Source organism: Schistocerca cancellata, chromosome 5 (assembly GCF_023864275.1).
Source record: "Schistocerca cancellata isolate TAMUIC-IGC-003103 chromosome 5, iqSchCanc2.1, whole genome shotgun sequence".
Classification (NCBI taxonomy): Eukaryota; Metazoa; Arthropoda; class Insecta; order Orthoptera; family Acrididae; genus Schistocerca; species Schistocerca cancellata.
Genome location: NC_064630.1, coordinates 353,045,206 through 353,058,008, shown reverse-complemented (window position 1 = coordinate 353,058,008; position 12,803 = coordinate 353,045,206). Strand labels below are relative to the sequence as shown.

The window sequence follows — 12,803 nt, the reverse complement described above, 5'->3', positions numbered from 1 at the left end:
TATGATTAGGGAACATTTATACTAGAGAGTTGTGGTTTTCTCTGCTAATTTGGTTACATCTGGGTATGTGTCAGGTGGTTGATAGTAAGATTCAATTTATGCCCACCCTTGTTACTGGGTCTTGCCCAAACAGTCTCACATGCAGATTCAATTCCTGTCTTGGTGGATTAGGGTGTCTAGTCTACTGTGACAAATACACCACCATCATTTCCATAGCCTATTCTTTCAATATCATGCCTATATAGACTTGTATTTTCCCCTAAAGTCATACTACTGTCAATTTTTTGTATTTAGGAAGCTTTTTGTGCCTAATATTATAAAGCTCAACTGCTTTTTAGGAGCTCTTCAAACTTTGGCATTTTGTTGCTAACATGTGCTGTATGTGGGATGTGATGGACCATTGTGTAATTGACATACAGTTATATACAAATAGCATGTATCCCTTTGTGTGACCCTTTAACCACCATTGATTATCTTTACTCTGGTTGATGGTTATTGGTATTTAGTTACCATTTATCCATTGTAGTGCTATTGAAAAGTTCAATAAATCATGGATGAGTAAACCATGTCCTTGTTTTCAATGCGGCTGGTATATTTCCCAGACCATGTACTAACAATGTACATAGCAATATGTTAGTACAGCATTTGCTGCATCATAATACATCAATCACATCGTGATTATGAGCAACGTGCAGGTAATGCTGGCATCGCGAGAAGTGCAATGGGGCATGTTTCATTCATTTACCGCGTCAACTTCAAGATTCAATTTCTCAGGACACAACTGATGTATTGCTCTACAACCAACGCCATTGTTATTGTGATTTCTCATGCTATTGATTGTGTATGAAATAATATTGGGTGTCCATTTAAAAAAGGTACGTTTGTGATGAAACCAATATTTGCACACAGTTTAGAATGTCTTACAGAATTTACTTTCGTGAGCTCTTGCCATGCAGTAATACCCACGAAAGCCATTTGTCAATATCTATTGTGGTTATAGAGATATTGGTGGAGAAAAGCTTACATGGGACAACCCCCCCTCTCTCTCCCTCCCCCCTTCTCACCCCCACCCCCCCTCACCAAGGCTTTGCTCGACTACACACTTGATACGTATATTGCACATAACCCCTCCTCACCACTCTTTGTGTCCACCTCATCCTCCCACCTCCACCTGTCATCTCCTCCTTCCCATTATCTCTCTCTTATCCTCTCCTACCCACTTCCTCTTTCTCTGCATCTCCTCCTCCCCCCTCTCTTTGTGCATCACCTGCATCCCCTGTCTCCGAATATATCTTCCTCCCCCTTTTCTCTGTCTATATTGTCCTTCCCCTCTCTCTGTCTATCTTCTTCCCCCACTTCCCTTAACACCTGTCTACTACCCCTCTAGATGGACAGAGAGAGGGGGTAGAGGGGTGTTGGTACCATTATATCCCAAATTCTCCCTCTCTCTATATAAATTAATAAAAATGAAGTTGTCAAAAAAGATATAACAACTGATTTTCCGTTTCATATAGTTGTCAAGGCCTGTGACAATAGGTCCTCCAACGTCAAGGCTTGCTGTGCTATTGCCAGTTCTTGTGTCTTTGTATGATACAGACTGCATTAAGTAGTCAAGATGAGTACAAAAGTACCAAGTTTCATAACTAAATATAATTAGCTTATGATGTATATGTTGCTTTGTTCCATGTTTGCATAATATGGAATCACTACCTCATTCACTGACAAATTTACATCTTCGTGATAAAAGTACTTCCATTTTTCATTCAGTGATTACCATGAAGCCCAGATTTTAGACAGAGCCTGGATCTTTCCTTGTGTCTCTGGGCCAGGCATTGCAGAACACTTTCGTCTCTAAACAGCAGTTCTTATTTTTGATGTCTTTGTTTTGTGTTGCAAGTCAAATACCTTTATGGAAGTATTACCTGTTCTTCCAAATCATTATTTCGTACCAAGGGTTCTATATTAGCTGCAACACTTTCACTTTCATCAGTAGAGGTTCATGCAGCAATTTTTTTTCACAATTCTCCTAACTATAGTCGTCACTTTACCTTCTGATTGTGCTATGAATTGTTTCCCAGAAAGACAGCCTATGTTTTCTTCTTCTTCATTACAACTGTTGTCACCTCTTCATTTTGTGGAAGGGGTATAAAAACAATTGCTTTGGGCAGGCGAGAATTCCCCTCTGCTACTGTGTTCACTAGTTTATCTAAACTGCACTTAAAATCAATAAAAAATTGATTTAGTTTCTATAACGATACTTCGTCCACAGATGCCTCTACATGTTCGTGCGTGACCAAACTGCCTTACGGCATCAAGAATGTTAGCCAATCGGCAGCCCTGATACCGACCTGACCCAAAATGCATCTGTCTGCGTATAGTAGAAAGATGATAATTTCGTTTAGTTCTCGAAGCCAATACAATTGATTCCATAATAAACTATCATATTGTTGTTAAAATCAATAAAATAATAATAAGGTAGGCCTACCCTGTCAGGACCTCTGTTCCAAAAACAGATGTTTATTGCAGACCTGTAAGAACAAATCCTTAGGTACTTCACAATGCACCGACCTCACATGTACAGAAAATAAGTCAAAAATACATAATGTTTACTCACGCCGTTGAGAATAACATATTCATTGGATCAACCTTCAACAACAACTGAACAACGCGTTCTCGCACATGCAGTGCAACAATAGATAGCTGCAGCACACATTCATTCAGTGTCACAAACGTAACTTCGTACAAAAAGTTTACCTTTCTTTATAATTAGGCCAAGGAGACTATACTTCTGCCTTCCAAAAATAGCGGAATTCTGGAAACTAAAACTAGCACTCAAGTAGGCCTCTGATATGAATAATCTGACAAGTGAGTTTGATCCGATTCCTAAGTGGAGCTTCAGCAGTGATGAAAAGATAAGTAAAAAAATTTCGGACTTTTCAAGTTTTTTTTTCAAATTTAGCCAAAACTAAAATTTTTAGCGAAAAATCCAGAGTTACCAAAAATGTAAATCATTATGCAAGAAAAGCTGTAGCGCGTCAGATCGTGAAATCTCAAAGAAGAAATCGAATCCTACCTCTGAAGCGCATGGTAGCTTAAATCACAATGCACTACAAGATCATTCCTGTTAACGCTGGAATGATTTTTCGCAGAATCGCTTTGCACAAGAAGTCGAATAGCTTCAGCCAGTGATGAATACAGCCACTTTCCCCCAGGTAACGTTAGCGACAGCCCCGGACATTTGCACAAACCCCGCCCATTTACGCCCCTCCACACCTACCCCCCGCCACACCAACCAAGAGCGCATCAATATGATCTTTGGTAGTCCTCGTCGCTGTCGTGTTTTTGTTCGTCGTTTTTTGTTTAACCGCAGTTGTTCATACTAACAGTGCTGTGCTGTTAGTACTTCTTTGCTGTTTGTGTAATTAAAAGTATTTAAAATGAGTAAATCTAACAGACATTAAAGTACGATAAGATGTGTTGGAATGACACTAACGAAATTGTGTACATATGTTTAACAATAGGCAGTTCTAAAGCTCTCAAACACTGAAGAAGAACTCAAATTGATCTCGTGTCTGCTATAAGCAAGCAGTCATAAGAGTTCACAAGTAAAAATTCACCCATTACACAGGCAAATATTAATGAAGAATGTCACTGTATAAATATCTGACTGCTTGAATTACGCATTTCTACATTATCCCACTCTTATATTCTTTAGTCTTAATGAGGTAACCAGAAACAAACCAAGACATCGACTTTGCCTTGTTTATGCACAACAATGACTTTAGACAATCGAGATAATAGACAGCATCCTTGGCGATACTACCAACTAATATTTCCCAACATAATTTCTTACACTACGCGAGGTGACGGAAATTTGCGCTCACTGCTGTTAACAAATATAAGATTTTTTGATATAGTGCAGATGAAAGCTTATGAAATAAAAAAGACAGTGTGGATACCATTTTTATTTCTCTTTCTTATTGATGATTTTTCAACTCACATATTCAATGAACAATAATCTAATTCTTTTCACAATGGTACTGGAAAAACAGTATTTTGTACTAACTACTGATTTTCTCCCTTATTATGACTGGCATATCTGTGATATGAACAACTTTGATGTTGGGACATGCGGCAGACCATGGGCAGAGCTTAGGATATGGATTGGTGTGGAGGGGGGTGAATGGGCGGGACTTGTGCACCGTCTGGGGCTGTCGCTAACGTTACGTCTTTCCCCCGAGGGGGGAGGGGGGGATATTTAGCTTGACGGGGGGGAGGAGGGCGGGGGGAAGGGGAGGGGAGAGGGCAAAGTTATAGGCTTAAAATTTAAGTGATAGCATCCTAAAGACGTAGCAGCGCTATTAGTATTTAAAATTTTTCATGAATAGCTAATATATAATTAAATAATATATAGGTTAAGTACTAAGCTGTTAGGCTAAGCCTAAGTTAATTATATTAAATAATAAAATAATTTTATTGCACGCAAAAAAACTCACATTTACATCAAACTAATACGTCGAGGCTTTTTTACAGCATATCTCTTGATGACGTCATCAATAAAACTTTCTGTTGGCTCGTTGTCCCCTCCAGTTGAAATCTTCACACAAGCTTGGAGCGTTTCCTGACCCATCCTATTCCTCAATTTTATCATCACCCTGTTCATTGTACTAAATGACCTTTCCACACTGTAAGTCGAAATGGGAATGCACAGTACACATTCAGCGAGTTTCCATAGTGCTTTGTAGCCGATGTTGGCTCTCAGAATGAAAGAAGCAACATCAGAAGACGTATCGTCTAATTTATTACTAACAATGTACCTAAAAGAATGCAAGTCTGCAAAAAAAAAAAAGCGTCAACGTTTGTAAGTCCCAAAATCAAGTACAGTTATATACAATCATTATCACTAAACTCAAGAAATTTTTTAAAACTTTCAAAATATGCACTTAGTTCTATCACTTTTATTGCCTTCTCATCAAACCGTTGCTCAATTTCATCAATCATACTTTTAACAGATTTCCTTGCGCTTTTCATAGCTCGAATCTGCTCCTCTATGTTCATGAATAGCAGACCTGTAACTTCTGTTGCGTCCTCCTGCAGTTTTTTTTTTTTTTAATTTTATTAAGAGTTTCATTTTCTGCACTATGTCCATCGCAGTAACAAAGACACTCGATGTGTCTTAAATGTTCCAAAGTTCCAGAAACAAGTAGATGGATTTGCGAAATTTTGAGTGATTGTCTCTGCAAAACTTTACATAAGTTTCAGACTGCATTGAACGAATCGTCTAAAATCACTAAACCTACAATGAAATTGGAATTCATCATTTCTAACAAGATTCCTCCAGCTAAACTTGTTAAATCCGCGCCGTCCTTGTGTATATGTTCACATGCCATTATAATGGACTTGTAGGTTAGGAAAATAGCATGAACTGTGCGGTAGGTACTTAACCATTGGATGTCAACAGCTTTGGGTATTTTAAAACAGGTTGCTCTAAAGCACACTGAATTTCATGCAAAACATTTTCTCGTTTGAAAGAACCATGAAAAAGTTTGTAAATGTCTTTAACAACATGTAATGTGCGTTTTTATAATGGGGTGTTTATTCCTAGAGTTGGAGGCAGCAATTGACAAAACATGTGCTCCACAGGGAATGTATGGCAGCTTATGGCCCTTCCTCTCTGACAATCGAGCGTGTACTCCTGAGACAGAACCACTAAAATTAGCAGCACCGTCGAAAGAACAAGGTAATAATCTATCGTAAGGAAGTTTTCTTTTCTTTAGATCAGCATCAATTGCTGTAAATAAGGATTCAGTTGAAGTGCTTTTTAACTCAACGAGACATAAAAACCTTTCCTTCAATTCAAACGATGGAGACGGTGCAACATATCGAACTACTAAAGACAGTTCACTTTGGTTGGAAACATTTGTAGATTCGTCTACCATTAATGAAAAATATTTGTTATGGAGAAGTGTTTCATCTTGAAAGTCTAAAGACTCTCCCAAACAAGTCAACAATTCTGATGCAGTACACTTACTAAGATATGTGGACCTTTTGCTCTGAAATTTTAACCACTTTTCAAGATTAATGTCGCTTTCAGTACTACCTTACGAATTAGAGGTTCATATTTTGTTGTGTGGGGTATTTCTTCCTTACTAAGGAAATACAGACTTCGAATTAACGATGACAATCCTTGGTGGTTTAAAGCTTTTTGATTTTCATTTTGTTTAAATATCTGTGTATGAATTGGAGCGTTTAATCCTTGTAATCTACAATTTTCAAGTGCAACGGCTCTTGCATGTTTTTTTTCTGAGTTGGCAAGCGTTTCTTGTTTTCCAGTGCTTCCGGTAGCTTTTCTAAATTTAGTGAAAGGTACAGAAATGAACATTCCTCCTGTTTTCTGTAGAGCTTCGATATCGTTTTTTAAATGCATTTCACACAATTTACAGAAAGACCCACCCCGCTCATGATCAAAGTACAACCAATTGCACTAAAACTCTCAATTTTTCTCATACTTAACCTCGCGTTCAATACTTTCTTTAGAATTGCAATTTACGGATGGGCCAGAAATAGCACATTTATCGTTTGAAAACTGAGGAAGGGAAACTGAAGACTTGGTAGACCTACGCAATTCATCGTTACAATCACTAGCACTTCTTTCAATAGACTCACACTCGTCTTTGTCTTTCGCAATACATATTCTTTTATTAGAAAAGAAAGAAATTAAAGTTTGTTGTTTCGCCATTGTATTTCGGCATGAACACTTTTTTTATGTTATAAACTGACTAAGACTGCACGTAGTACACTGCATAATCACATCACACTTCCATAGTAACCTGTCGACTAGACTTGGCCACTGTTTCTATGTTTCGATACAGTGTATCGATACGTGGAACTGTTTCAGTGTTTCGGAACGGTTGTGGTTCACTGTTTCGAAACAGTGGTGTTTCATTCCGCCCCTGTCTCGGACCAGATTCGATCTCGAGCCAGACACAGAAACTGTATCGTTGTTTCAAAATAAGGCTGTTTCAGTCCACCTGTGTCTGGAACGGACTAATTGAATCGAAACAGTGATGTTTCATTTCACTGTGTCGGACGAGATTCGGGCTCGGCACAGGTAGTGAAACACAACATACCACTTCATGAAACTCTTTCAAGAGTGTCGAAATCTTTTTGACAAGCAATAGCATGAAGCTTAAGATATCCGAAAGTAAAGCTTCGTTTCTAGCTGACTGTCCTGTTTCGAAATGGCGTAACATCTGCTTTATAAACACTAACCAAACAATAAAACAACGCATACTATTCACATTCAAAATAATAAATATGTGAAAATCATTCGGTTAAATTACACTTTTTTTATAACATACGCTTCTCTGTTCATGTACAGTAATTATATTAAGAAACGCAAGTAAGCCTACAACATTTTGAATAAAACAAGGCGTAGAGTGACAGTCATTAGACATATACATAAATTTGATGTAGGTATAATCGCAAGCAATCTGTTTGACAAATCACTGATAGTGTAATGGTGTACGGGAAGGGCTGGGAAGCATGGTGAATTTATAGTAACGGTTCGAAACACCTTTGAAAGACAAAAAAAAATTTTCTGTTATATTTTGTTATTTATTCGAATTATTTGGCGTTATTTGTGAGTCTATAGTCACTGTGCCTATTATCCACAATGATTTCCTTTGTGTAGATGGAAATAAGCAGGATGGGTATATTACCCATACTAACGGAATGTGTGTTTCTGCAGTTTGCTTCCACCTCCAGTTCCGTTCGTGGTGGTTCTTCTGTCTTCAGCTATGGCTGTCCTCAGCCAATTGAAAAGTATTAAAAAGTCGCGCGACACGAAAGTGTTCTTCTGTCTTCAGCTATGGCTGTCCTCAGCCAATTGAAAAGTATTAAAGTCACGCGACACGAAAGCAGCGCATTTGCTGCAGGAAATACGAAACTGCCAAGACGCCTAAGTGATAGTTTCATACTTTCTGCGACATGATTAGCGCTCTCGCACCTCATTTGTGTTTATATGGACATACTTATACAGTAAACATTCAAGATGATAAAATGTGTAGGTTTATTAGAATAAAAAACACAAACTGTTTCACTGTTTCGAAACAACGTATCGGAACATTACATTGTACTGTTTCATTTGCTTCGAAACAGTTACGTATTTCAGTTTGCCCATCTCTACTGTCGACTGACTGTTACAACCTTACAACAGTTTCAACAATGCATTGAGTTTTTATACAACAATGAAAGCTTTGATTATACTCGTACACCAGCGTTGCCAAACGTCCCACTCTTGGTGGAATGCACCACTTCTTTAGGCAAAAATTGTGTATCCCCACTGACACTGCGAAAATCATTGTCAAGTGTACACAAATATAAGTCCAACTCATCGATTAGGAAAAATCTATATGGCTATTAAATCTTGGAAATATTCCCAGTAATGCAATAAAAAAATTAAAACAATCTTTTATAATGTCAGATGCTGCTTCCAATTCCGTAGCAATACCCAGGGACGTGTTTTGCGACATCAGGTTTATTGTAAGGGCAAATAAAATATAGATACGAGTGGCGGATAAAAATAAATTTTGCAGCGAGGGTGGGCTGCATAGCTAAGGGATTACACGTTAGGCCGATTGGAGGTGCGGTGAGGGAAGACATGAGACAGGAAAGGTTGACTTATTCCACAATCGGCGTTGCCAACACACCTTGCAACGCTTAGCTTTACCACATACTTATTATACAGCCACTGCTAATTTTTTTGTATTAACAATAATAATAATAATAATAACTGAATAATCGACGCTAAATGTTCCAAACCGAAGCGACAAGTAACGAAACCAAACTATAGGGACCCAGCCGCCACCTATTGTGTTACACATTCATTTTGCTTGTAAAAACTGCATGTCATCACGACTTCTCCATAGTTGACTCCAAACTTCGTTAGCAACAGCAGCTGGCGTAGTTTAAATTTTGTCACTACGCTACAAGTTAACAGACCAGGTGATAATTTTTATGTTTCACCACAACTATAGATATGACTTTCTCGGGTGGGGGGGAATTTCCAATTTCCGGGGGGGGGGGGGGACTCCGCCCCCCCCCCGCCCCCCTCCCCCTGAATTCATCACTGGCTTCAGCACTATTTTAACAAGAGCTGACCCCGTACGCTCTGTCTACGTTTGACGACGTGAGGCATGCGAAAAACACAAAAATTTGTCTTGTAAAAGTTGTTAGGACGCAACTGACTTCGACAAAGCACGAGTTCGCTGTAGATGGAGCGTTTCCGTCGCACACAGTGACACGGGAGGCAGAAAGAAGTACTTTCTTCCGTAATTGCCTCAAGCGTTGGTATGGGAGAAACGCCACGACTGTGTTTGATGGAGACCACGATGTGTCAGGTGACAGGGGCACGAAATCTGCTGCGTGGCTGCACAGAGCCACTAAAAGAACTGCACCAACTGCCGCGTTTGAAGAGACAATATCAGCAACCATGGCAAAAGATACGTGGTGACAATTATTGAACTATATGAAAAGAAACATAAATTAGGTACACACTACGGCGTTCACACACTTTATTCAATAAGCAAATGTCACTACAGATATTCGGATTTAGGTCATGACATGTTCGATTTGCCTGCCATCATTGGCGATGATGTGGCGCAGACGAATAGCGAAATTCTGGATGACCCGCTTAAGTGTCGGAACATCGATGTTGTCGATGACCTCCCGAAAGGCCGTTTTCAGCTCAGCAATGGTTTTGAGGTTATTGCTGCACACTTTGTCTTTAATATAGCCCCACAAAAAGGAGCCGCATGCGATCAGATTCGGAGAATATGGCGGCCAATTGAGGCCCATGCCAGTGGCCTCTGGATAGCACATAGCCAGAATGCGATCCCCAAAGTGCTCCTTCAGGACCTCAAACACTCTCCTGATTCGATGGGGTCGAGCTCTGTCTTGCATGAACCGCATCTTGTCGAAATCAGGCTCACTTTGGATAATGGGGATGACATTATATTCCAAAACCTTCATGTAACGTTCGGTAGTGACCGTGCCATCAAGGAAAATCGCACCGATTATTCCGTGACTGGACATTGTACACCACACAGTCACCTGTTGACGGTAAAGAGACTTCTTCATCGCGGAATGCGGATTCTCACTCCCCCAAATGCCCAATTTTGCTTATTGACGAAACCATCCAAATTAAACTGGTCTTTATTGCTAAGCCAAACCATAGCCACATGAAAGTCCTGTTTGTCAGTTCTGTGGACAACAGCGTTGGCGAAACACAGCAGCTGTTCCATGGCCCTGGGGCTTAATGGGTGATGGGTTTGAGTTTTATATGGGAAGAGGTGCAGGTCTGCAACAACAATTTGTCGCAGTGTCTCCCACTCGATTCTTATCTGTTGTGCAGCTCGACTGGTCGGTTTCATGGGGCTGGTTTGAAAAACAGCATGTGTCTTCTCGATGTCTTACGGCGTTTTCACCCTTTTTGGACGACAGACATTGCCAACACTGTCATCACGAACACTATCCGTTTTCTCAAACTTTCGAATCAAATTCTTGATTGTTAGCACACTTGGACCCGTTGTCTTCAGCTTGAACTCGATCACAAACTTCCCTTGAGCCGCAGCTGGGCTGTTGTTGCTCGCATAGTAGGCCTTAACAAGCGCCATACGGTCAAGGACGTTGTATCGTGACATTTTCACGCACAAGTGCCCGACAACAACACCGCGTGCGCATGAGCATACTAATTCCCTTCATGCCCCACGGCCAGTCGTGCAGTCTGAACGTACTAACGCAAACTGTTCAGAAGTTATGACGAGTTTGTTTCATATAGTTCAATAATTGTCACCCTGTATGTTACTGCTTAGTTAACTTGTGGGTGACCACTTCAGTATTAACCCATTACGTCCCGAATTAATTTTTTTTAAAAAAATACGAAAAATGTTCGTAACCATTACCAGAGAGATGCCTGTAACTAAAAACTATCAATACTTTTTACACTTTTCGCTTTCTCCCAACAATGCATTGCCATATAGATGGGTAGATCACGTAACTAATGAGGAGGTATTGAATAGGATTGGGGAGAAGAGAAGTTTGTGGCACAACTTGACCAGAAGAAGGGATCGGATGGTAGGACATGTTCTGAGGCATCAAGGGATCACCAATTTAGTATTGGAGGGCAGCGTGGAGGGTAAAAATCGTAGGGGGAGACCAAGAGATGAATACACTAAGCAGATTCAGAAGGATGTAGGTTGCAGTAGGTACTGGGAGATGAAGAAGCTTGCACAGGATAGAGTAGTATGGAGAGCTGCATCAAACCAGTCTCAGGACTGAAGACCACAACAACAACAACATGGCAATGCTGGGTCGTACAGAGGAAAATAATACTCCAACGCATTTTTCATTCCATATTAGCTTTTATTGCGTACGGGCATGATAAATTTCATTATTTGCATGAAATATGAACATACAATAATATTTTACATGTCTTTAGTACCCTTTTTAAATTTTTAAATTGTAATTTTGAAAACATTTTATGCATAATCCAGTTTCACACTTTGAGCATACAGTTCGACCGATTGTGGAGCAGTTTTCACCAGCACATCTTCTTTTCATTTCAATTGGAACTAGCCAATGGTTAAGTCCACCATAACGTAGATTTTCATAACGTGTATCTTGTAATGCACGCGGCTGGTCCCGGAGGAGGTTCGAGTCCTCCCTCGGGCATGGGTGTGTGTGTTTGTCCTTAGGACTAGTTAGGTTAAGTAGTGTGTAAGCTTAAGGACTGATGACCTTAGCAGTTAAGATTTCACACACATTTGAACATTTTTTTTTTTTTTTGTAATGCACGCTTGAGTCCTGGGCCTTTGGATTTTTCTCCATAGTGATTGCATTAGTAGATGGCAATGTAGCGGCGAAATTCTAAGTGATATATGGTAGGCTGGGCAGTTCTATGTAACTGCCATGCATTATGTACGTACACATCAACCAACCATGTTAAGATGCAACTGCACCATTTTTTACCACGATTCCCGATTCGATAAAGGTTTACATTCAGGTCCATTTTGTTCACGCCTCCCATTGATTTGTTGTATTCTTTGATGACACAGGGCCGGATTACACTGATTTTCTTTTTGTTTTCTCTGGACTAACGCTGCAGCAATGAAACGGAATTCTTTCCATATGATGGCGATGCAACATTTACAACAGCAAGCATTTGCTGACAGTTATACCAGTATCTTCGATTTTGATAGAAGTAACATATCCTCTTGGCCTTTTCTTTAGAACTGCTTTGCTTTCAAGTGGACAGTTTTTGGGAATTCTGTTCTCACGGATAGTTCCTGTTCCAGAGAACCCACGAGATTTCAGTTCCGCTAGCAATAGAAATCAAGTAAGTAAATTATCATAATAAAATGAGAAAGGGAGCTGCTGGACATCTGTTTCAAACTCATCAATCATAGTCAAAAGTGGAGCAACCAATTTTCCAAATTTTTCTTCATACTCTTGAACTGTTCGCGGATTTTTACCCTGATATATTTAGAAATCTACTAGGTAACCTGCTTTTGTGCATAAAGACCAAACCTTGTATCCAAATCGCAGTGGTTTTCCCTTTATAAACTGCTCACAGCCATGACATCCAAAGTACGCTATCATATTTTCATCAAATGAAAGATTCTGCTCGGGATGGAAATGTTTCAGGATATTTACTTTCAGATTGTCTGTAATGGGACGTAATTTACACGTTATATCCCACTCACTTCCTTTTTTCTGACTGTCCTCAAAGTGAAGAAACCGTA

The 12,803-nt window shown here is 39.7% G+C and overlaps 1 long non-coding RNA gene across 1 annotated transcript in view; it reads right to left on the bottom strand.

Annotated features, from left to right (window-relative positions):
* Window positions 1–4,826, bottom strand: part of LOC126187499 (uncharacterized) — a 43,381-nt gene extending 38,555 nt beyond the window's left edge. Inside the window, exon 1 of the long non-coding RNA XR_007537748.1 lies at window positions 4,497–4,826. This is a non-coding gene — a long non-coding RNA (uncharacterized LOC126187499). The remainder of the gene's footprint in view (window positions 1–4,496) is intronic.
* Between the last annotated feature and the right edge of the window lie 7,977 nt (window positions 4,827–12,803).